General features: G+C 40.3%; 1 protein-coding gene across 5 annotated transcripts in view; it reads left to right on the top strand.

Annotated features, from left to right (window-relative positions):
- Positions 1-27,292, top strand: part of RASGRF2 (Ras protein specific guanine nucleotide releasing factor 2) — a gene marked incomplete at its 5' end in the record, with an annotated part of 237,048 nt that overhangs the window by 140,261 nt on the left and 69,495 nt on the right. The gene's annotated exons all lie outside the window — the stretch shown is intronic.

The raw sequence follows: 27,292 nt of genomic DNA, 5'->3' as shown, positions 1-27,292 counted from the left end.
CTGGTAGGTACTGTCTGTGTGAAATCTTTCTAGACTGAAGTAAGAACAAAGAGATATACTATAAGGAACATGGATTACCATAGTAATTCATAGTTTTATATATATATATATATATATATATATATATATATATATATATCCCATCTGAATGGAAAATCTTTGCACTTTGACTACCTTCCACGTCTTAAATATTTTACCACACACACTTCACTGGATGTGGTCAGGCAAATTGGGGATGTTCTTTGCCCCAAATATTCCCAGAACCTTCCCCTCAATTCCCGTGAGTATAACACAGTACAGCCTGTAATGGTAGTAGTATTGATGTCTTCTCAATCCAGTCGGCTTCTGTTGTTGACTACATGTTATAATAATGAACATTTCTTTGATGAGATAACAAAGGAGTCTTCCCTACACTTCCGGCAGAGTTGGTTATCAACTGTGATTTGCTAAGACCTTCTTCTGTCTTTTGTTCTCACAAGCTGGTCTGTCTTTGGAAAAAGTGAAATACAGAGCTTCCTCACAGGTCTCTTAATTTAAATGCGGTTTGTAAGGGAAAGTAGTTTTTAGGTCAGTTCAGGATGAGACCATTTCCCCATTTGCTGGAGGCTGGGTCGGGGAAGGTACCTTTTTTTCACCTGAGATTGAAGCAGAGTTCTCACGGAGACTGGCTTTCAGGCTTGGGCTTGTCCATGCCTGATGGGCCAGAGGATAAAGTAACCGCAGTAGCCAAGTCTTCCTCACTGTCTGAACACTGCTGCCGCTCTGCGGGCTGTTCCTGCTTCTCCCTTGCAGCCGAAAGAGCCTTAGCAAGAAGGCTGTCCCTGGTGAGCCGGCTGAGGGGGGGGCAGACTGCTGACTGACGACAGCCAGCACTGCCAGATGCAGGGTGGCCGGGTCCACCTCTCTTATCACGCCGCTACTGACGTTGCCTGTAATGGGGTCTGGAGCCACATGATTCAAGTTTAGACATAAATGACATAAAGGATGGCTTTGGCAGTATCTGTGGCCCTGCTGTCAAGGCAGCAAGTTGCACAGGGGTCAGTTTCGGTGGCTAATGGTGGTACGAAAGAGGGTCTGTTTTGGAGTAGGGATCAGTACGCCCCTGGGGCTCGGCTGCTCCGTGGATCTAGCCCCACAGGAGAGTCCACCTGCCTACGAGAACTTGGCAGAAGGGCTCGGGTTCATAGGCCGCCAGGGCAGGTGGACACGGCGCAGAAAGAGAGGAAGTGCTGGGAGGATGATCTGGACTTCTTGGCTGGTCAGGGAGAGGAGAGCCTGCTACTGCCCAGAGGAGCCCTAGACCCGGACAGACAGGTGTCCGAAGGAAGCTAGTGCTACCTAATGTTTAAGTCTCAAACCAGGCTTTGTATCCACTCTCTGAATCAGGGATTACTGACCCGAATGCACACTAGAACGTGGAGAGCCTGCAGAGGTGAGCAGGAGGGAAGGCGGTGTAGATAAGTGAACATCTCATGCTCGCATCCATTTTTCCAGGCTTCCCGTCTGCTTGTCTGGCCGCAATATGGGACCACCTGGTGGTGCCGCTCTGCTGTGTGTGGCTTATAGCCTGGAACAAGGTGCCGCCCGGCCAAGCCATGCGGTGTGCACAGTGGGCTTTCATGTTTCAGACTCCTCTTCGGGTTCGCTCTTGCTTTAATCCTCTCCCACCTCCCTGCCCTCAACCTCTACCTCCATCAAAATACACAGGAATCTGGCAACTCTGGGTTAGAACTGTCAGTTAGTGATTATGCTTTCAAATATTCACTGCAGGCATTTGCATGTAAGCCATTTCTCTTTAATGATTGCTTAGAAGGTAACTTTACTGCATTAAAAGGAATTTAAATTTAGCAAAAGGATGGACAGAAAATTTTCTATGCAAAGAGGCCGGATAAGATGTGCATGCCGTAAAGGCAGAGAAAGTTGATTTATCTGTGGAAGGTGGCCTGGTATGTACTCAAGATTGCCAGTCCTGCCCCTCAGGTCTGAGCCTGCCTGATTTCCACACACACTGGAAAAGACTGGAATTTCCCCTCTGGTTTCTTTAAGGACTCAGAGCCTGTCCTTTCCAAAGATGGGTGTCTCTTCCTTCCACGTCATGCTCTGTTTCCTTGTAGACTAACAGGAGTACCTCTGCTGGAGAGGAAGGAAAGCCTGATCTGTGGGCACGATTGTGACACAATTAATTCTTGCTAACTTCACATTATGAAGATTTCACAGTTTATTTAGTGCTTGCCTTCCGATTGGCAGCCAAGTTACATTAGGCCCACTGTGGATGGATCCGGGATTTGTGGGGTCTTACACTTACACAGTCTGCCTCAAGGAAAAGAATATAAAATTACAAACCTTTAGAGCACCTCCCAGGGCTTTGGAAGAGGCCCATACACGTTGAGAGGCCCCGAGGCTTAAGCTTCACTGGCTTCCCGGTAAATCTGTTTATGAGTCCAGCCCTGATCATTCTTGGAATCAGAGCAGGTTTAGGAAATTTTGATCACGGGGTGGCGGGTGGAGGTGGGAGTGGGACCAGTGATCATCAATCAGTCAAATAAGTGCTAACTCTATAAGTTTTAGCTCTATGCAAGATTGAGACAAAAAACAATGAGTCTTATGAGCCGCCACACTGGTTGAAATGTACTTTCAAACATCTGCTCAAATTTAGGAGCTCTGCATTAAAGTAGAATTAAAATCTGTGCCTTTCAGATGGCTGCTGATACAGGGAATCTGCAGGTGCAGTTTGGATATAGTTATGATATGAATAGAAATGCAAATCCAATAAATACACATATCAGGGCATATCATGGTGCTTACTATATACCTAAAGCTCTGGGATTAATGATAGGGTTTATGAAATGATCTAAAATGAAATATGAAAGTGTGAGGTGGGTTATTTTTATGAGAGTGGAAATAATGGCAGTGGAGGTACTACAAGCAACTCTTGATTATCTGTGAAAAGATTATAGGTTTTACCATTCTATGCAAGTCAGAGTAAATTAACAAAGTAGAGGAATGACTGAATGCCTTTATAGGAAAATTAATGGCACAGTTACAATTGCTTAGAGAAGTAGTGAGTTCTTTATTGGTGGTGACTTCGTACTTGTAAAATAGATAATTCATAATCTGTTTTTTCCTCTGTCAAACCACTCAGGCTTGTGTAGCCAATAGTAGATCTGAGCTTGGTGTGAATTAGGCTTGGACTCACTTTTTAAAATACCAATAACTGGTCCCACCCCCAGAGATTATGACTTGATTGGTCTGGGTCCCTCTGGGGCATCAGGATTTTTAAAGTTCCCTATGTGATACTTCTGTGGAGCCAAGATGGAGAATCACTAAACTAGATGGAGAAGGTGTATATGTTCCTTCTCTGGTTGTAGCATTCCTACAACCAGTTTGAGACATATTTTTTTATTGTTTTTCTTTCCAAAACATATAAAAACCATTTTACAATAAAAATGTCTTAAGATAGCTAGTTGAAGTTTGGGAGACAGGATGTATCTCATTTACATTTTTTAATGAAAACATTGTTATCACTATTATTAATGAAAAACAAAGAGCTTTGGCAAACCAAATGTAAGTTAACAGTGATTCCAAGTCTTACTTTAAATTCTTTATTTATTTTTAAGTTTCATGTGTACAACATTGTATTTCAACTTCTGTATTCACTACTGTGTGCTCACCATGGAAAGTTTAATTTCCATCCATCACTATGCAGTTGACCCCCTTTACCCATTTTACCCTCCCCCATGTCCCTTTCCCCTTGGTGACCATTACTCTTTTCTCTGTATATGTTCATTTTTGTTTGGTTTGGTTGTTTATTTTATTTTATTTTTTTTGGTTGTTTATCTTATTTTTTTATATTCCTCATATGAGTGTTTATTTTATTTTATTTTTGGTTGTTTATTTTATTTTTTTATATTCCTCATATGAGTGAAAACATACAGCATTTGTCTTTTTCCATCTGACTTATTCCACTTAGCATAATACCCTCAAGGTCCATCCATATTGTTGCAAATGGCAAGATTTCATCTTTCTGTTATGGCTGAGTAGTATTGCATTGTGTATATATACTACATCTTTATCCATTCATCCATTGATGAGCACTTAGGTTGTTTCCATATCTTGGCTATTGTAAATAATGCTACACTGAGTATAGGGGTGCATATGTCTTTTTGAATTAGTATCTTCATTTTCTTTGGATAAATACTCAGAAATGGAATAGCTGGATTATATGGTAATTCTGTTCTTAATTTTTTGAGGTATCTCTATACTGTCTTCCATAGTGGCTGCACCAATTTACATTCCCACCACCCGTGTATGAGTGTTCCCTTTTCTCATCATCCTCACCAACACTTGTTATTTCCTGTCTTTTTGAGAACAGCCATTCTAACTGGCGTGAGGTGATACATCATTGTGGTTTTGATTTGCATTTCCCTAATAATTAGTGATATTGAACATCATTTTATGTGCCTACTGGCCATCTGTATGTCTTTGGAAAAATGTCTACTCAGATCCTCTGCCCATTTTTTAATCAGGGTGTTTGTTTTGTTGTTGTTGAGTTGTATGAGTTCTTTATATATTTTGGATATTAAACCCCTATCGGATATATGATTTTCAAATATCTTCTCCCATTCAGTAGGTTGTCTTTTTGTTTTGCTGATGGTTTCCTTTGCTGTGCAGAAGTTTTTTAGTTTAATGTAGTCTCATTTGTTTATCTTTGCTTTTGTTTCCCTTGTCTCAGGAGACATATCCAGAAAGATACTGCTAAGACCAATGTTAAAAGGTGTACTGCATATGTTTTTTTCTAGGAATTCTATGATTTTAGGTCTTACATTCAAGTCTTTAATCCATTTTGAGTTGATTTTTGTATATGGAGTAAAATAGTGGCCTAGTTTCATTCTTTTGCATATGACCGTCCAATTTTCCCAATACCATTTATTGAAGAGACTATCCTTTCTCCCATTGTATGTTCTTTGCTCCTTTGTCATAAATTATAATTGTCCATCTATATGTGGGTTTATTCTGGGCTCTCAACTCTGTTTCATTAATCTGTGTCTTTTTTATACCAATATCATGCTGTTTTGATTACTATAGCTTTGTACAGTTATACCTCATTTTATTGCACTTTGCTTTATTGTGTTTCACAAATACTGTATTTTTTTTTAATTAATTAATTAATTTATTTATGGCTGTGTTGGGTCTTCGTTTCTGTGCAAGGGCTTTCTCTAGTTGCGGTGAGCGGGGGCCACTCTTCATCGCGGTGCGCGGGCCTCTCACTATCGCGGCCTCTCTTGTTGCGGAGCACAGGCTCCAGACGCGCAGGCTCAGCAGCTGTGGCTCACGGGCCCAGTTGCTCCGCGGCATGTGGGACCTTCCCAGACCAGGGCTCGAACCCGTGTCCCCTGCATTAGCAGGCAGACTCTCAACCACTGCGCCACTAGGGAAGCCCCTCAAATACTGTATTTTTTACAAATTGAAGGTTTTTGGCAACCGTGTGTCGAGCAAGTCTATCAGCACCATTTTTCCAGCAGCATTTGCTCACTTCATGTCTCTCTGTCACATTTTGGAAATTCTGTCAATATTTGAAACTTTTTCACTATTATTATACTTGTTATGGTGACCTGCGTTCAGTAACCTTTGATCTTACTATTTAATTTGGGGGTGGTCCATGAACCACACCCATATAAAGATGGTGAATTTAATAGATAAATGCTGAGTGTGTTCTGACTGGTCTACTGACCTGCCAGTCCTGCCTCTCTCCCTCTTCTCGGGCCTCCCTGTTGCCCTGAGACACAACAATATTGAAATTAGGCCAATTAATAACCCTACTGTGGCCTCTAAGTGTTCAAGTGAAAGGAAGAGTTGCATGTCTCTCACTTTAAATCAAAAGCTAGAAATGATTAAGCTTATTAAGGAAGGCATGTCAAAAGAGTAGATGGGCTGAAAGCTAGGCCTCTTGCACCAAACAGTTAACCAGGTTGCGAATGCAAAGGAAAAGTTCTTGAAGGAAATTAAACGTGCTACTCCAGTGAACACATGAATGATAAAAAAGCGAAACAGCCTTATTGCTCTTATGGAGAAAGTTTTAGTGGTCTGGATAGAAGATCAAACCAGCCACAACATTCCCTTAAACCAAAGCCTAATCTAGAGCAAGGCCCTAACACTCTTAAATCCTATGAAGGTGGAGAGAGATGAGGAAGCTGCAGAAGAAAAATCTGAAGTGAGCACAGGTTGGCTCATGAGCTTGAAAGAAAGAAGTTGTCTCCATAACATAAAAGTGCAAGGTGAAGCAGCAAGTGCTGATGTAGAAGTTGCAGCAAGTTATCCAGAAGATCTAGCCAGCTAAGATCATTAATGAAGGTGGATACACTAGACAACAGATTTTCAGTGCCGATGAAACAGCCTCCTATTAGAAGATGATGCCATCTAGGATTTTCATAGCTAGAGAGAAGTCAGTGCCTGGCTTCAAAGCTTCAAAGGACAGGCTGACTCTCTTGTTAGGGGCCAGTGCAGCTGGTGACTTGAAGTGGAAGCCAATGCTCATTTACCATTCTGAAAATCCTAGGGCCCTTAAGAATTATGCTAAATTATGCTAAATCTGCCTGTGCTCTATAAATGGAACAACGAAGCCTGGATGACAGCACATCTATTTACACCATGGTTTACTGAATATTTTAAGCCCACTGTTGAGACCTATTGCTTAGAAAAGAAGATTCCTTTCAAAATAGTGCTGCTCATTGACAGTGCACCTGGTCACTCAAGAGGTCTGGTGGAGATGTACAACGAGATTGTTATTTTCATGCCTGCGAAATACAACATCCATTCTGCAGCCCATAGAGCAAGGAGTAATTTTAACTTTCAAGTCCTGTTATGTAAGAATTATATTTCATAAGACTATAGTTGCCATAGATAGTGATTCCTCTGATGGATCTGAGAAGGGTAAGTTGAAAACTTTCTGGAAAGGATTCACCATTCTAGATGTCATTAAGAACATTTGTGATTTATGGAAAAAGCTCAAAATATCAACATTAACAGGAGTTTGGAAGAAGTTTATTCCAACCCCCATGGATGACTTTGAGGGGTTCAAGACTTCAGTGGAGGAAGTCATTGCAGATGTGGTGGAAATAGCGAGAGAACTAGAATTAGAAGTGGAGGCTGAAGATGTGACTGACTTACTGCGATCTCATGCTAAAACTTCAACAGGTGAGGAGCTGCTTCTTACGGATGAGCAAAGAAAGTGGTTTCTTGCGATGGGATCTACACCTTTTGAAGATGCCGTGAAGATTGTTGAAATGACAAGAAACGATTTAGAATATTACAGAAATTTAGTTGATGAAGCAGCAGCAGGGTTTGAGAGGATTGACTCCAGTTTTGAAAGAAGTTTTCTGCTATGGGTAAAATGCTCTCAAACAGCATGGTATGCTACAGAGAAATTGTTGGCGAAAGGAAGAGTCAATCGATGTGGCAAACTTCTTGATTGTCGTATTTTTTTAAATGGCCACAGCCATCCCAGCCTTCAGCAGCCACCAGCCTGGTCCGTCAACAGCCATCAACACTGAGGCAAGACCCTCCACCAGCAAAAAGATTATGACTTGCTGAAGGCTCGGGTGACGGTTAGCACTTTTTAGCAATAACGTGTTTTCAATTAAGGTATATACATTATTTTTTCAAACCTAATGCTATTGCACACTTAAAAGACTGCAGTATAATGTAAGCATAACTTTTATATGCACTGAGAAACCAAAAAAATTGTGTGACTTATTTCATTGCAATATCTGCTATTTTGCCATTGTCTGGAACAAAAGCCGCAATATCTCCAAGGCATGCCTATTGTATAATTTGAAATCAGGGAGTGTGATACCTTCAGCTTTGTTTTTTTTCTCAGGATTGCTTTGGTTGTTTGGGGTCTTTTGTGGTTCTGTATAAATTTTAGGATTTTTTTGTCCTATTTTGTGAAAAATATTGTTGGGATTTTGATAGGGAATGCATTGAATCTGTAGATTGCTTTAGGTAATATGGACATTTTGACAATGTGAAACCATAAGACATTGTTGAAAGAAATTGAAGGCACAAAGAAATGGAAAGATATTCTGTGCTAATGGATTCCAGTCTAATTTTTAGACACACACACACACACACACACACACACACACACACACACGGACTGGAATTAAAATTTTGGAACTGAGAAGTTACATTGTTTTTATAAAGTTTTAATTTTTATTGAAGTATAGTTGATTACAATGTTGTGTTAGTTTCTGGTGTACAGCAAACTGAATATATATATTCAATATATATATTCTTTTTTCATACTCTTTTTCATTATAGGTTATTACAAGATATTGAATATAGTTCTCTGTGCTATACAGTAGGACCTTGTTGTTTATCTATTTTATATACAGTAGTTTGTGTCTGCTAATCCCAAACTCCTAACGTATCCCTCTTAACTAGTATGAGCCTGCAAAGCAGCTAGGGATGCTCATGTCAGGGGGTCATTGCACTCTCTTCCTGGGAGGATGCCCGCGGCAAGCCAGATCACATGGAGCACTTCCTCTGCCCATCATGTGTTTTTGATAAGCCTTTCAAGCAAACCCAAATCCTCGTTCCAGCTGGCCTGAGCACCCTCTTTCCTGACCATGTTGCATTGCCAAGTTCTCCTTCTTTGTGCTGCCCTTTCCTGAGCTCCACGCAGACCATTCTCCTCTATTACTGTATCTCCTCAGCAAAGGTACAATGCAGTTGATTGTGCCATTTCACTTTTTTGATTCGCTCACATTGCTTAATTGCTACTTGACTGCAGTACAGTTTCATCCATTTCAGGGCCAGGCAGGTAACCGAAAGGGGAGACTGGAGGGCTGATACCATGTGAAAAAGGGGCAGCCATTGCTCAGCTCCCCCTGGTTTTTGCCATGACAGAATACAGACTAGGGCCGTCAGATCTGTTTTCTTTCTTTCTTTTCTTTTTTAAAGAAAAACCAGAAATCTGGATATTTATGTGAAATCTCCTATTTTTAAATGTTGGAAGTGAATTCATACTCTTTAAAAAATACTGTCCAGCCAAGCAGAATACTTCTGTGGACCACAATTGGCTGTGAGCCACCAGTATGTGACCTCAGATTTACTGTAATCATTTACAGCTGGAGTTGTAGGTTGATCCAGATAAGAGTTTCTGAGACATACCTCAGTGCTAGCAATAGACTCCTGAATCTCCTCAGTCTTCCCTCCCCAAAACTATTTCCTATTCCTTTGAGCGGGGTATTTTATAGGAAGTCCATCTCTTCGTGTCCACTGTGGCTTGACTACTTTTGCTTTCACAGGGTAATCTTATCTCAAAGATCTGGAGGATGCCTCATTGTCACCCCTTCACCATGGAAGGGATTTTAGGGACTGTCTTTCTTATTTTACAGATTTTGAAACAAGTGTGAGACCCAGAGTGCTGGAGGGCCTGGCCCAGGTTCTCACAGTGCCTGAGAATGAGGCTCAGATCTGTCTACTACCAAACTGCTTCTTTCTTTGCCCTGATATTGCCTCTAATCCCTCATTTATTTCAAAAAGAACAAGATCTTGGGAAACTTGAGTTACATAATTTTGTTACTGACTCTTGCTCCTGTCTTCGTCTGCAGCATACCCATTTCTTTCCATCTTCTTTCCACCTCTGTGTCCACCTGGCATTCACCTGACAGGTACAGCAGCACGGTAACTCCAGAGAGATGAACCCGAGTGAAATTAGTCATCTGTGGGTAGATTCTTACTTAGCTAGCAGCCTTGAGGGGTCTGTGATTTCTTTCACAGGATCGCAGAAACTAGGGTCTTAGTACAATGATATAACCTGGTCAGAGGAAGCATTTATCTCTGTATTGAGAATTGGATTAAATTTGCAGTAATATATGGAGTACCATGAATTACATTAATGTCACATATGGACCCCGCTGTCTGTTTTTTTCTGGATTTGTGAGAACACTCAGCTCTGTTTAAATAGTTTAGATATTTAGTGAGTAAACTTGTAAGAAAGGCACAGAATATGGGCTTTTTTCCAGTGTTGTTTATCTAACTGGCATTTGTAGCCTGTGGCTTCACAAGTGCTAGGAAGACCTGAAGGCACAACTTAATAACATGTAATTAGCCTGTTTTATCGTGTGAATACATCATAATTGTGGGTAGTTTTTGCAGAGGGCCTCTCAGAGTTGCGCCCACATCTTGCAGACCCCTGTCCTATGCTTCCCTGTTGGGCATTTGTGTATGCAATTATCAACTTATTATCAACATGACAAAAGCAACAACAATAAAGTTACATAATTCTATAGGGTGTACTATATGCCAAGCACTGTTCTAAACTTTACATATGTTAACTAATATGTGAAGTAGTTACTATTATTTGTATAATGAGTATAATGTACTCATTATACTAATAATAGTATTATTATATATTTAATATATAATAATACTATTATATATAATTAATAGTATTATTCATATAATGAGTATATTAGTAAATGAGTATAATAATATTACTATTATTATACTTATTTTCCAGTTGAGGAAATTAAGATACAGAGAGTTAAGTAAGTCACCTAAGGTCACGTAGGTAGTAGGTGGGAGATTTGAATCATATCATCTGGCTGATGAAAAGAGAACTGACAGGATCTATTACCAGTCCCAACCTCTGCCTTACATAGATAAGGCAGAGCTGGAACTTCATTCTCTGGGTTTCTACAGTGCTGCCATTTCGTTTGGAAAAGGACATGAACGTTTCTGGTGGGTGGTCTGGTGGTTTTAAAAATGTGTCCACAAATTCTTTCATACTCCATCCTTCAAGAGGTGAAGGTTAATTTCTCATTATTTTTGTGTGGGCAGAACTTAGTAACTCGTTTCTAACAAATAAAATTAAGCAGAAGTGATCATGTATGACTTTGGAGCCTAGGTCATCAGAAGGCATAGTGGCCTCCGTCTTGGTCAGTCTCTCTCTTGGATCACTTGTTCTGGGGGAAACAAGCTTCCATATCATGAGGAGAGGCCCATGAGACCAGCTAGAAACTAGAAAGTAGGCCTCCTGCCAAGAGCCTCATGCATGAGTTTAGAAGTGAACCCTCCAGCCCCACTTGAGCCTTTGGATGACTGCAGCCCTGGTGGACATCTGGCTTGCAACCTTGTGAGACACCCTGAGCCAGAGCCACCCAGCTGAGCCACTTCCAAAATCTCATCCTAAAGAAACTGTGCAATAATAAATGTTTGTTATTTTCAGCCCATAAATTTCAGGGTGATCTGTTGGGCAGCGATAGATAGCTACTACAGGTGGTATCATGGTTGCCAGTAAACCTTGGCGAAATTATTCAAGATCAAATTGTGCTTAGGGAGCATATTTTCATATTGGAAAGAGAAACATGTCTGGGCTGTTCCTATAGGACAGAACACCCTGCGCTTATTCTCCCCAAAAATTTTGAAATGGAGAGAATATATCTAAAATTAACATGTAGCTTAAATCTACCTTATTCTTCTCCCTTTACCTGTAGTGCTCTGAATTGAATAGCCTTATTTTTCTACTGTTTGAGAGCTGAGAGCAGTTTGATTTGAACACAACTGTTGCTTAGCAATAGGAAGGAACTTAACGGCTCTACTCTGTTCTGCAAACTGAGAGGAGCCTCCCTGTGTAGCTATTGTCTGTCTGTAATGCTGAATTTAAAACTGTAATTATCATTTTAAGATGAAATTGAAGCTGGCCTATGTGACACATTACAATCACCCTAGCATCTCAGCTACCCAGCGGGTTGGAGTGTCCCAGTTTGAGGCCCCTTTGCAGAGAAGCTAGTCTCCTGGAACTATGGGGCATTTAGAAAACTAAGACAAAGCTCTAAAGAAGCTAGTGAATTCCTCATTGGTAGGTGGTTTGTATTCTCTAAACACTGACTTTGTGATTCTGGGACTGAAACTTGGCTCTTGAGATGCTGTGACTAGAAACTGGGCCAATGATATTAGGGAAGGGCTTCGGTGGCATGGGGATTCCAAAGAAATTTTGGGGAGTAGGAGGGGTTTGGAAGTCTAGCTGCCACTGACCTTACTACCCAGCTCTGTTGGAAAGGCTCCTAGAAACGTCAGCTGCTTTGGATTTTTTAAACAAAAGGTCTAAATCTGATTGTTCATCAGAGAGGTTGGTATCGAGATTCAGAAATCTCTGCCTGGATTAAAAGCATTATTCTTTCCCACTCTTTGGATTAAATGATGAACAAGTTTATTTGATTTTGCTTAATCTTCAATTAGTTATGTAGGTTTTTCCATGTACACACTATGCCATACCAGGTACTGTGGAAAGATAAAAGTTAAATACGAGGCATTGCCTCTACCCTCTAAGAACTGACAATCCCATTGAGGAGATTAGATGAACAGGCATAAAGTAAATTTCAAATGATCAAGATGTAAACTCTAGGATACTGATAATAATCAGTATAATTATTGGTTATTAAATTCTGGACTTGAAAACCCAGAGAAAATGTCACATTAGCAAAATAATAAGCCTTCAGTACATGACCCTGAAAGAAAAAGTTAATATAGTTTCAAAGTATTTCATGCATTCACTCTTCCAATTAGTCAGTTTTCTGAACATAGGTTTTTGAAGCTTTTTTGTTTTTGACTTTGGGACAGCATTTTCCTCTGGATCTGCACATTATTCCTATGGTCGCACACTTCGTGGTGTGTGTTATAGTCTTAGCAGTTTGGCTGGTTTTACATTAAGTGGAGGCAGTGTCTGTCGTACTGGAGTAAATTAACATTACCAAGATGTCGACACGTGAATCAGAAGGAGAAGTGATGAAAGTCTTATACAAAGTATATTTCAGTGTCTTACAAAATCAGAAGCTATAAACCTACAGAAAACCGGAAATAGACTTGTTGAAATAGAGATAAATAATAGTATCCTGATAAGTTTTTGTGTGCATGTCTGTTTGTTTGTTTGTTTTTAATAAATGTAACAAATAGTCATGGAGGGGCAAACAGCTCCTTTTTTAGATATTACAGGAAGTCCCCTACATAGGAACCTTCAAGTTGCGAACTTTCAAAGATGCAAACGTGCATTTGCATGTCCAGTCACATAAGTTAGTTCACGTGTCTGGTGTACATTGTCATGTGCATGCATCCTCCGTAAGTGGTTGTGCTTTTGTGTACTTTACTGTACAATACTGTATAGAGTACAGTAGTACAGTGTCTTTATTTCAAGCCCAGGATGTCCGGAAGCAAGCGTAAAAGCAGCGGTGATGTAGCTGGTACTACTAAGAAGCGCCAGGAATTGGAGGCCCAGAGAAAGGACAAAGAGAGACAAGAGGAAGTAGTAACTGGAGAACCAAAGAGATTCATGATGTAGGAAATGGCAAGGGGATTTTCTTTATTTGAGAAGGTACTGTTAGTTTTTGAGGCACAGGACCCGAATGTAGAATGTATATGAACCTGCAGCAGCCATTCAGAATGCAATCCAGTGCTACCATGTCATCTGTAATGAGAAAAAAAGAACTACTACCCAGACATCACTAGATCGTTTTTTCAAGAGGGTAGATAGAATTGAATCCAGCACGGAACCAGAACCTGTGCCATCAACCTCAGGCGTGAGTGAAATTGCAGCTTGCCCTCCGTCTCCTATTGCTGACGATCCTTCGGCTCTACCATCTCCCACCTCCTCTCCCTCCTCCAGTCAGTAACTCTTCTTGCCTGTTCACTCGATGCCAGACCTATATGCCAGCTGTTTTACTGTACTACTGTACTTTTCAAGGTACTGTACTGTAAGATTAAAAATGTCTTTATTTTTTGTTTGTTTTTTATGTATTATTTGTGTGAAAAGCATTATAAACCTATTACAGTACAGTACTATCTAGCCGATTGTGTTAGTTGGGTACCTAGGCTAACTTTGTTGGACTTACAAACAAACTGGACTTATGAATGCACTCTCGGAATGGAATTCGTTCGTATGTAGGGGACTTACTGTATTGGATCACCAGCTGTAAAGACTCTGAGGCTTGATGTTTAGTCGTGTGTCGCATTCGAATGGCAACAGTGCAGATGTTACCTGCCTCTAGTCCTCCTCCACTTTCTAGACTTCTCTTTGGGCTTGTTTCTAATTTTCAAGATCCTGTACACCATTCAGAATTAATTCAAAACAGAGCATCTTAGTCAGGATAAAGTTTCATCTGGCAAATACGCTACCAGAGTCAGTTCTCTTGATCCCTGTGGGATGTGTGGAAAACAAGGCACAGTCCCCTTTAGCGGCAGGCACGGAAGCTAACAGTCGTAGCAAAGGCTAGAGTTTCCTGCCTCCACCTGGCTTACCTTGCTCACTGCAGTGTTAAAGATTTGTAAGTGATGTTCTCGTTCCTTTTTTTCTATCCTAGCAGTATGGGTTTATGAAGACCTAATCCTACACCTCACGTTTGTATACTGCCTTACAATTTCAGAGCCCTTTTATAAGTAATAGCATGTCTGTCCATCACAACCAGGCTGGGAAATGGAGAGGTAGGTATTATCTTCCTCTTCTAATATATAAAGAAACAGGCTCAGCGAGGTGAAGTGACTTACGGTCGGTTATAAATTGCAAGCATAGGCCCTGAGTCCAAGTCTCTGGACTCCTGGTCCAGTGCTCATTCTATTAAACCAGGTTACTTTTGTAAAGTGGTATTTCAGAGCCATGCCTCTGAAATGTCAAGGGACAGTTGAACAATTAGTTGGTATCCAATTAATTAATTCTTTAATGATTTTTTTTTTTTAATTCTTTAATGATTTTAATTATTAACCATCTTCAAATATGAATCTCAGTTTCCTTCCTGCTCAGATTCAGTCACTTCCTATACATAAGGAAGTTTTAAAGATTGCCTTTTATTCCTGGTTTCCTTTGCGTGTTTCATAATTTGTATTTAATTCCCCAGCAGGGCTCAGGGACTACCACCAAAGCATCCTTGAGGTTGGTTCTTGGATACTGATTGACACACAGAAAGACATTTTTTAGGGATTTGAACATATTTGTTTGTTCTCCGAAACATTTCTTCAGATAAATATCATGGCAAATAGAAGAAAACCCTGAACTGACCAACCAGATTTTACTTATTTACTTTATCATTTAAAAATCCACCCACCATGCCCATGCATTTCCTTGAAATACATTCTGCCATTCAGCTACCTTCGATGGTGGCTTAGAGATAGAAGCCTTTTATTTTCAAGGATTGGCTGCCCTGTCATTTTCAAATTTTTAAACAGCCTTACTGAGATATATTTTATATACCATACAGCTCACCCATTTAAAACATACAGTTTGATGGCTTTTAGTATTGCCCTGCCATCTTTAGTGGAATTCCAATCTGGGTTTTGACAATACTCAGGCTGTTTCCTGTGGAAAACAATTCAGTTGGGATCTGTGGTGCGCTCAGAGTGTCTGGTCCACTTGGAGCTGTCAGGTGCGTGGAGGATACAGTTAAGAAGCCCTCTTGCCCTCTTGGTGGGAGTTAACAGGCCTGAGGATTCGAGCTTCTGTTTTTATCACATTGAGGGTGGGAAGAAAGGCTGAGTGTCCCCTCCCGAGAACAGTGCTTACTGGAGAAGTGGCCTCTGATTGCTGGTGTCTGGTGATCTGGCTGCGGGAAAAGAAGTTATTCAGGGAACAGGGGCCATGCGGGCCTTAGAGAGAACGGGGTATCGGTGAGAGCAGTTATGACTGATTCTCCAAGGAGTCAGGAATGAAAGTGGTTAAGAGAGTGGATTTTGGTGTCAAATAAACCTGTATCTGAGTTCTGCCACTTGTCTAAGCTGTGTGATCTAGGGCAGACTCTCTAAGTCTGATTTTTCTCATCTTTGAGAAAAGTGAGAGTAATGATTGTACCTCCCTCATAGAGTTGTCATGAGGATTAGAGGAGATGATCTATGTGCAGTTCTTAGCATTTGGAACCAGCTAAGCACTCAATGAATATTTCCCGCTGTTATTATTGACTGTTTCCTCCACATGATTCATAAGCTTTTTGAGAACAGGGACTGTTGTGTTTACCATTAGATCTCCAGCCCCTGTCATCATAACAAGCCGGAGCTGAATTCAAATGAATGCATCCTCCTGTCATCCATTTATTCTCTTTGTCTCTTCCGGTCTCACTTATGTGCACGCCTGTGTGAGCATGCACACATACATGTATACCATGCCCCCTACTGACTACTTTTATAGGGACAAGAATTAGTAAAATAACTGCAAAAGAGTATTAATTGTGTGTCATCCCATAGTCATCTGATGAAAGGAGTGTAGTTTCTGGGCACAATCAAGAGACTTAGAAATAACTTTGTTACATGAATCTGTGCTATATAATGGTATCCACTACAGCTGACTCTTATGTATTATGACAGGTAACTGGGGAGAGAAGAGGTGAGCAGCTCACCAGTATGTTTTTATAGTAGTAATAGTAGGAGATGCTTTAGGATTTGCACTGGACTGTTCCAGAAGGGGGAGGAGTCTGAGAAATGTCAGTGTAGACATTTTTGATGGACTATATATATAGTACCTGGTGAAAAAGAGAAGCCACACAGACGGTTAAATTGCACGTCCAAGGCCTGAAAGACTGAGTTAACAGTATAATGATCTCAGTTCACAATTAGCTAAGTGTTAGGTGTCAGTAAGAAATCTAAGTGGGGAGAACCAAAGAGAAGGGACTAATGCACTTCCCAGATGAGCTTGTCCAGCCCCTCTCACCCCTAGAGAGATGTCCCCTGAGCTTATTTATTTATGCCTCATGTCATTTAGGAAAGGGCTTGAGGCAAATCCCTGGCTGCTCTGCGAGTCAGAAGGCATTTGCCTGGGCTCCATTCTGGGTAGAGTCCAAGGGAAATTGAGTTTCGGTCCATAGGGAACTGGTATCTTAATAATGACAATTACACTTGCAACCTTCTAGCCTGAAAGTGTCACACATCCCAGCAAACAAATCTTGCGCAAAATGTTGCCATTATCAAAGGCGAGGTCATCTGACATGGTGTTTGCTTTCATGCACTGGCTGTACTTTTCAGTGGCTTGAGGGGCGGGTGCCCTGATTGCCTGTTGTGTTACCCGCAAGTTCCGGGTTAAGTCACTTACTAGCTCTTTTGGGCATCAGTTTCTTCATCACTAAAAAAGGAATGATCGTGTCTAATTTGCTGGAACTTTGAGAATTAACTTACTTTTTTCCAGCACAGTGATAATCAGAAGGAAAGGGGCTACGTGAAGACAAATTTGTAGTGTAGGTTGCAGGATGGCAAATGAATTAACCCCCACTTCCTGGTGCTTCATGCTTATTGACACAATCCTACCGTTTGGTTGTCCTGTGCCAGAAAGAGATGGTTCTGTCGGATAGAGAGAATTCTGAGATTGGAAAGGCAGGAAGTCTGGGATCAAGGAGAATATCTCCAATATGACTGAATAGCATTATTTCACCTACTGTGGTAAGTTCTGGTATTTTCTTAGGTAAGGGTTCCTCGAGACTTCCCCTGACACTGCCACAGCCATGCTAGTCTATCACAGGTCCAGCTGCTGGAACTGACATTCCCGTGGATGATTTTCATAGGTACTGTCTTGGACCATATCTGGGGTTGGACTCAGCCATACTGGTGCTATGATCATGTATATGCTCCAGAATAGTTTCCATTGTTGTTCAGTTCGGTTTGTGATTTTTTTCAATCCTGATTAATTTTTTTTTAATTTTTAATTAATTAATTAATTAATTTATGGCTGTGTTGGGTCTTCGTTTCTGTGCGAGGGCTTTCTCTAGTTGTGGCAAGCGGGGGCCACTCTTCATCGCGGTGCGCGGGCCTCTCATTATCGCGGCCTCTCTTGTTGCGGAGCACAGGCTCCAGATGCACAGGCTCAGTAATTGTGGCTCACGGGCCTAGTTGCTCCGCGGCATGTGGGATCTTCCCAGACCAGGGCTCCAACCCGTGTCCCCTGCATTGGCAGGCAGATTCTCAACCACTGCGCCACCAGGGAAGCCCCTGATTAATTTTTATGCATAATGATTATAATACTTTATTCATTTATGTTGAAGTACTGGAAACACTGGATTTTTCTGTAGTTAGAAGGATCTTGAGACACAATACTAAATCTATGGAACAAAGAGGTATTTTTGTTCAAATTCAAATAAAGATTATAAGTACTAAACTCAGCCTTTGGACAATTATTGCTAATAATTTGAAGCTGTCGCTAAAATCCTCAATACTCTTTTTGTCAATGTATGAAATGGTTTAACATATCTAGAAAAGAAAAGGGTATCCAAATTCAGGTTATCCATTTTCTGTTCAGATATAGGTGGGTAGGTTTTTTGGTAGTATATGACTCCCTTCCCAGTACAAAGCTATCAGATTCAGAAATAGGGTGACTTTATACTACAGATGAAGAAATTGAATTATTAACTCAAAATCTTCCCCAAAAGAAAATCCCAGACCTAGATGGGTTCACAGGTGATTTCTACCAAACATTTAAAGAGTAAATAATGTCAGTGCTTCACAAAATCTTCCAGGAAATGGAGGAGGAAACACTTTCCAACTCATTTTATGAGGCCAGTATTACCATGATACCAAAACCAGACAAAGACATAAGAAGAAAAGAAAACTACAGGGAAATAGTGTTTATGAACATAAAATACAAAAATTCTCAATAAAATATTAGCAAACCAAATCTAGCAACTTATGAAAAGTATTAAACACCATGAACAAATATATTTTATCTCAGGAATGTGAAATTGGTTTAACATCAGAAAATCAATTAATATAATACATCATATAAATATAATAAAGGATACAAATCATATGATTATCTTTACAGAAACAGAGAAAACATTTCATATGATCCAACCAAGAAAGTAGGACTAGAAGGGCAATTCCTTAGTCTGATTAAAGGCATCTATGGAAAATGGACAGCTTACATCTTACTTAATAGTGAAAGACTGAATGCTTTCCTCCTAATATCAAGAACAATATGAAGGATATCTGGCCACTTCTATTCAACATTGTACTGGAGTATTTTTCCAGAGGGGAAAAAAAAATAATATAAAGGCATCCTGACTGGAAGAAAGGAAGGAGGTAAAACTGTCATTATCCACAGATGACATGATCCTATATGTTGAAAACCATAAGGGATCCTCAAAGAAAACCTACCAGAACTGATAAACAAGTTCAGTAAGGTTGCAGAATATAAGATCAATATATAAAAGTCAATTGTATGTTATATATTAACAATGAACTGAAATGAAATTAAGAAAACAATTCTATTCACAAAGCATCAAAAAGAATTTAAACACTTAGGAATAAATTTAACAAAAGAAGTGAAAGGCTTGTATCCTATAACGTACAGAACATTGCTGAGAGAAATTAATGGAGAGATGTACCAAGCCCATTGATTAGAAGATTCAGTTTTCCCAAAACTAATCTGTATATTCAACACAGTTCCTATCAAAATACCAATGGGTTTGTTTCCAGGAAGTGACAAGCTGGTCCTAAAAAAACACGTAGCTTTAAATGTATATTTATTTTTGCTTTCTTTTTTTTTTTTTTTTGTTCTGGTAGAGTACTAACATTTTTATGGAAATGCAAAGGACTCAGAATAGCTAAGACAAATTTTGAAAAATAAGAACTACGTTGGAGGACTTCTACTTCCTGATTGCAAAACTTAACAGAAGACTACAGTTTGCAAGATAATAGGGTACTGGCATAAGGATAGTCATAAATTTCAGTGAAACAGAAGTAGGAGTCTGGAAATAAATCCTTAAATTTATGGTCCATTGATTTTTTTTATGAAGGTACCAAAGCAATTCAAGAGGGGAAAGGATAGTCTTTTTCAACAAATGGTGCTGGAGCAATGGCTGGCTGCAAGCAAAAAGATTAACTTAATCCTCAATGTCAGGGCTAAAATGATGAACTTCAGTAAGAAACATAGGAGAAAGTCTTAGTGCATGGGTTGGGCAAAGAAATTTTAGATACAACATCAAAATCAAGATCCATAAATGAAAAAAAATTGATAAATTGGACTTCATCAAAATTGAAAACTTTTGGGCTTCAGAGGACACCAAGAAGAAAGCAAAAAAGATAACCTGTAGACGAGTGGGAGGAAATATTTGCAAATCATATATTTGACAAAGGACTTCTATCCAGAATATATAAAGAACTCAATAATAAGAAGACAAACTACTGAAGTAAAAGTGGCTAGAATTTTTGAATAGATATCTCACCAAAGAAAATAAAGCAATGGCTAAAAAGCACATGAAAAGATGCTCATTAGTCATCAGGGAAAATACAGATTAAAATCACGATGAGATACTACGTCATACCCATTAGAACAGCTATAATAAAATTGACCAAAAAAATAACAAGTGGCTGTGAGAATGTGGAGAAACAGGAACCCTCCTACATTGCTCTTGGGAAAGTAGAAAAGAACAGCTACTTTGGAAAACAGTTTGGTAGTTTCTTAAAATGTTTAACATAAGCTTGCCATAGGATCCAGCAGTTTCACTCCTGGGTACTAGGCATCTACGCAAGAGAAATTAAGCCATTATGTTCACACAAAGACTTGAACGTGAATGTGTAGAGCAGCATTATTCATAATAGCCCCAAATTAGAAACAGACCAAATGCCATCAACAAGTGAATGGATAAACAAATGTGATATATGCATACAATAGAATGTTATTCCACAAGAAAAAGTAATGACTGACTGATACATGTTACAACATGGATGGACCTCGAAAATACCATGTTAAGTCAGGGTCAGCAATGGTTTTTTTTTTTTTAAAGGTCAGGTAGTGAATATTTTAGGCTTGGAGACCATATAGTCTCTGTGGCAACTTCCCAACTCTGCTCTCTAAGCAGCAACAGACAATATGTAAATGATTGGGTGTTATTGTGTGCCAATAAAACTTTATTTACAAAAATAGGCAGTAGGTACTTTGCTGACTCCTGTGCTAAGTGAAAGAAGCCAGATGCAAAAGACCACACACAGTATGATTCCATTTATGTGAATGATCAAAAAGTAAATCTATGATGACAGAAAGCAGATTCATGCTTGCCTGGCATGGGGGTGGAAACAGGGAATGAGTGCAGGTAAGCACTAGGGATATTTTGGGGGTGATGGAAATGTTCTGTAATTGGATTGTGATCATGGTTGCACAACCCTATAAATTTACTACCTATCAGCGAATTATACACTTAAAAGGGGTGAATTTCATGGCTTGTAAATTATCTCAGTAAACCTGTTAAAAATTATATGTGCTTTCATTTGTTCATTTCTTTTGTTTACTGGCTTAGCTATTTTATCTTCATATTATTACTTTTATCTCCAATGAAATTTTTATTTTATTAGTGACTCTACTATTCCAGCTAAGAGCAGTGCTTAGAGAGTTTTATAAGTGCCTTGTAACTTTGAACTCTTCCCTCTAGAGCAAAAGTTGATATGAATTAGGTGAGTTCTTTCTGAACTCTCTCCCAGGGATCTTATTATAAGGAAAACCCTAGTAAGAACTCTGAAGGAAGCTTTATAGCATCATCAATGCTGGAGTATCTGGAACCAAATGTCAGTGAATGTGGTTTTGGAGGTGGGTAAGAAAGGAGCTTTTAATTGTATGTATTTCTTTCCTGCCTTCTTTAAAAGTTCTTATAATATCTAACCTAGACTAGAGTAGGTTAATTCATCTGATGCTTAAGGAACTGTCCATGCCTTTTGAAGATTTTTTAAGCTAAGAAGAGGGCATTTGTGTGTGCCAGTTGTCTGCTGTGATCATTGCATTCCCATCATGAGATCTGAGGCTGAGATGGGTCAAGGACTCAATTCAAATTCATCTTGGGATCATTGCACAATTGCCCACAGCATCTTACCAAGAGAGTAAGTTAGTAAAGTGTAGAACCACTGGCATTCCTGATACATAGGCAGGTTTTCATGGAACTAAAAATTATCTTGCTGGTGACAGAATTGGTCATACTGAGAGAAAGAGGGCCACGTGATGGCTGGTGCATTGATCTACTGATTTGGTTTAATTTCCCTCATCAGAGAGCATTTCTGAGGTGTGATCTTGAAAGAAAACAGCCTTTTCTCTGGGCTGATGATGGGGAATAAGTACTAATGAATGACCTCACTGTATGATTGAGATGCTATTAAATCCTCGCCCTTGGAGCTGAGTATAAGAGCTGGCTCTTAGAGTCTTCAGGAGCCAGAGGTGGAAAGTATGCCATTGGGAGGATGTGCTATTTACCAGTCATAGGCTTTTCTAATTTGCTGAACTTACTGAACACTGGAGAGGACCCCTTAGACAAAATATAAATATTGTTTTGTCTCTACTGTAGCCTCTTTCCATCTTGTATACAAAGATTCCTGTATATAAATTGTGTGCAAATGATTTGATACCTTATTTAAATCCTTGTAATGAAGATTACTAATTACTATGAGCATTATTGGCACCGGTGAGCTCATTGCCTGTGTGTTAGTCAGATATGCATTATCATCTTCTATTTATTTATTTTAACATCTTTATTGGAGTATATTTGCTTAACAATGGTGTGTTAGTTTCTGCTTTATAACAAAGTGAATCAGCTATACATATACATATATCCCCATATCTCCTCCCTCTTGTGTCTCCCTCCCACCCTCCCTATCCCACCCCTCTAGGTGGGCACAAAGCACTGAGCTGATCTCCCTGTGCTATGTGGCTGCTTCCCAGTAGCTATCTATTTTACGTTTGGTAGTGTTTATATGTCCATGCCACTCTCTCACTTGGTCACAGCTTACCCTTCCCCCTCCCTGTGTCCTCAAGTCCATTCTCTACATCTGAGTCTTTATTCCTGTCCTGCCCCTAGGTTCTTCATAATCTTTTTTTTTTTTTTTAGATTCCATATATGTGCGTTAGCATACAGTATTTATTTTTCTCTTTCTGACTTACTTCACTCTGTATGACAGACTCTAGGTCCATCCACTTCACTACAAATAACTCAATCATCGTCTATTTAAATTCATTTCTTTTGTCAGTCAGGCTTTTTCTCTGAAACATAGACAGAGACAGGTTTTTAAAAATTCTCACAGGCTATCTTCTAAAGATGGGCTCAAGAGTGCCTAATTCACCCAGAACTGTCCTCAGGGTGAGAGAGAAGCTTCTGTGTGAAGTCTCCTTACCTCTACTGAGACTTCTTTCTCTCTCTCTCTCTCTACTCCCCTCCCCCCCTTTCTTTCCTTCTTTCCTTCTGGCATATATAGAAAGCAATTTTGATCAGTGAGTTTTTACCTAGAAATCATGGAGGTCTATTAGAAGGCAGGCTTCAGCATAACAAAACTGAAGAGCCTCCAGGTACCCCTGAATGTGGGATGTGCTGTTTTAATTGAATGTCAAGACTTATTCAGAAACTAACCTCCTCGTATGCCTCATTTCTGATTACAAATATTGAGCATCATAGGCTAATTCCTGGACCTTTGGCATTGGACACTTGCTAACTGTTATCTATGGAAGTTTGGTTGTAGGGAACAAATTAGCTATTTCCCTTGGGGAGAGATTTATTACAGGGAATTGGGTACAGAGGAAGGAATAGGCTTAAGGCTGGGCTTCAGGGAATCACTTATGGGGGACCATGTAGAACTCGCCCACCTGGGGCTGCTGCTTCTGCTGTCCTTGGATGGTGGACACACAGGAGATCTCGGGAAACTGCTGACCCAAGAAGACATTGACTTCATTCCATCAGTGATCAGGAAACTGCGGCCTGCCTCTGCGGAGGCTGCCCCTGTGGGCTGGGTCACTGCTGGCCTCCGTGGCCATGCCTGCCAGCAGAAATGGCTGTTGCAGTGGTAATGGCCTCTGTCTCATTTCCACCTTCCAGGCCCTGAGCAGATGCTCTAATTTGCATTCAGAACCTGAGTTGCAGGAGAGCCTGGGAAATGCAATTTTAGCCAAATACTTTTGAGCCTTCCAGCCCCAGAGGACATGAAGGAACTCCTCACCATCTTCGGCATTTACATGTACAGTAATTCCCCTACATATGAACAAGTTCTGTTCCCAGACCGTTTTCATAAGTCCAATTTGTTCGTAAGTCCAACAAAGTTAGCCTAGGTACCCAACTAACACAATTGGCTATATAGTACCGTACTATAATAGGTTTATAATACTTTTCACACAAATAATACATAAAAAACAAACACAAAAAATAAAACATTTTAAATTGTACAGTACTTTCAAAAGTACAGTAGTACAGTACAACAGCTGGCATACAGGGGCTGGCATCGAGTGAACAGGCAAGAAGAGTTACTGACTGGAGGAGGGAGAGGAGGTGGGAGATGGTAGAGCCGAAGGATCGTCAGCAATAGGAGACGGAGGGCAAGCTGCAATTTCACTCACGCCTGACGTTGGTGGAACGCACGTTCGCATCTTTGAAAGTTCTCAACTTGAAGGTTCGTATGTAGGGGACTTACTGTAGTTAGTTATGCTTACAAAAAAAATGTTCATTTTAAACCATCTTAATTCAAATACAGACATGAACAACCGTATTGGAAGAATATGCAAAAATGAGGTAGTCCATAGGCACATAACGTGCTCTCACAAATTTAAATGCACCTCTCTTGACCACCAAACTCAATAATTTGAAATATCTTCAAGCAAAACAATGTTTGCGCAACATGTGGTCTAGCTACAAAAGAAACATGCAATTAGAGGGTCCGTGTGGGACCCCAGTTATGTGTATATGAGTGCACATCAAGTCCTGTGCTGAGAATAAACAGCACTTCTTTTCTGACCTGGGAAGTACAGATGCAACGTGTGTCCCAGCATGAGATGATGTGTAATCAGAGAGCTGGGCTTGGCTGATGGCACCAGGGTGTGTTTGCTCATTGGGGAACTTTTGTAAGATGGGGAAATTAGAACCTAGGACTGCTGCAGTCACATCTGTAGTTGATGTGACTGGTACCTGATGACACTGTATGTGCAAAAACTCCGCTACCTCATGAGGTTATTGTGCGGGTTAAATAAGTGTAAAGTGCTAGAACAGTGCCTGGCATATAATGAACACTATATAAATAATTGCTATTATTACTATTATTATTTTTATTTAATCATTATTATTTTCTGTAAAACGAGGGTAACTGACTTCTAGGATTGTTGGAAAGCTTACATGAGTTTAGTCCCCGGCATAAGTGAGCACTGAATGAATGCTAGCTATAAAATAACAATAACCATAATGTTTTAACTCTTAGAATGATGCTTGCATTGTAACATATTTCCCTAGACCTTTTAATCCAGAGGCCTTCTACCTCTGTTGAGAAAGACAGAGTCGCTGTCTTGAATTTGAGAGACGAGCACAAGGGCCATCTTTTCTTCTTCTGGGCAAGGTGACTTCTCAGCCACGCTCACACTTAGTCCACGGCTTTAGTATACTTTACAGCCTTCCAATAGAACCTCAAGTCCAAGAAGTTAGTTTACCTTTGGAAAATTATTTTTCTAACCAAAACGACTTTACACCACACTATTCACTGTGTGAATTAAGGTCTCTGGCCTTAAAATTGGGCCAAGTTAGATGACAAAATAGGTCCAACCTTCATGAAGTTTAGGAATCAATATGGTTTGTTAATTCGTATTTATATTAACCAAATACTTTGACTTGATTTGGTAGAAAATATTTTTGCAGAAGTATCTGGTAGACTGTTGAATCATTTTTAGACTGTTGAATCATTTCTTGGGAAGTTAAAAAGTACATACTTTCAGAATTTGTGGTTTTAAAAAAGGATTTTCTCTAGCCTGACGAATAGTGACAGTAACACAGAATAGGGAATGGAATTCTTGGGGACCTTCTGGTACCTTCTGGCAGTTGCACACCAATTAACAAGTGTTGATCTGATCAGCAAAGTATGGATTCTGGAGGGAAGAAGTTCCCTATGAAATTCCTATATGGGAGTTAAAGTCCTATGTAGATGAGATAAAGGTGTCTGGGTAGGGCAAAGAGGAATTCTGAAGCTTTCAAACACGTTTTAAGAATTGTTAGTAATCTATTGGAAAGTTTTCAACACTGAGCATGGAGCAGCCATCTTCCATTGAAATGATACAAATAGATTTTGTCTGAAACACTCTGCGGAGACATGGCTCCCCAGCCGCAAGGACAGGGCCCAGTGCAACCCTGCCTTCACGCAGATGGTGTTTCCTGGGGCTGAAGGTTTCACAGCTGTGTACAAGCCTTTCTTCCGAGTCCTCAGTTACCAAACTGAAAGTACTTTACGGCACCTCAAGTCTTGTGGTTACAGACCCTGGGGAGGCTGGGATGGGAAGCAAAGTGTGGTAAATTCCAAGGCAGGGAAGTTCAGGAATCTCCTGACTCAGGACATTCCAAGGTCTTCCAATAAGTGGAACCAGTCTATGTTGGTATGTTTATCCACAGTGATAAAGTGAATGAAAAAATCTTGGAATAAAAAAAATAATAACAATTAAACAGGTTGACTCAGTTCCCACTGTGTGTTAAGACCCTTTACATGAAGAGACATGTAAACGTAACACAATGTCCCAGGCCTTCAGCCTGGAACCTCAAAGTGAGGCCTGATTTCTTCTTATACCTGAATTAAATCAGTTTAAGAACTGCCTCTTCCACCTTGCATCCAGTGTGGATTATCATTGGAACGTCCGTCTTTCAAATACTTCCTTGGGAATATTTCGAAGAATTGCAGGTGGTGTGTTTCCCTGTCCTCACTTGCCTGGTGCTTCTCTAGATCGAATGTCAAGTTCTAACTACATCAAGACCCCACTCGCTGGTCTTAGGTGCCTCTGCTGCTGATGTGGAAGCTTTGGCCAGTTCACAGAGATGCTCCTGTGAACCCTTCTCTCTTTATGGCCATCCCTGGGGCCCGTGCAGATCTCTGCTGATTTGCTCAGACCACGTGGTTTACACCTTCCCTAAGCTCTGGGTCTTATTCTGGGTATCAGTTCAGACTTCTCCTTCCTTCTGGTGACTTGACTCTTAGGAGCCCCAGCATCCTTTCCTACAGTCTGACCTGGTTCTGTCTGTGACACATGGGGCCACCTGGTGTACCTCAGTGTCATTGAACCTCAAAGAAAAGAGATGGGGCTGTGGTCATAAGGGGGCCTTATGTAAAATCACAGATGCAATCAGATGTATGGAATTGGTGTTGCCCTACTTGACCAAGAAGCGCTCAGGACTAAAGGTGGATTACTGGGGCAAAGTGACACTTTATTTCTCCGCCAAAAGCCCTTGCCTACTTACAATTCTAGGGATACCTAGGATAAGCAAGAAAGACACAGCATCCATTGTCACATGTGAAGGAGTGGCAGCATTGAGGACAGGCCTTTGGAAGCAGAGGGGAGGGA

Source organism: Balaenoptera physalus, assembly GCF_965194825.1.
Source record: "Balaenoptera physalus genome assembly, chromosome: 3".
Classification (NCBI taxonomy): Eukaryota; Metazoa; Chordata; class Mammalia; order Artiodactyla; family Balaenopteridae; genus Balaenoptera; species Balaenoptera physalus.
Note: the sequence above shows the minus strand (reverse complement) of the source record. Positions and strands in the feature narration are given on the sequence as shown.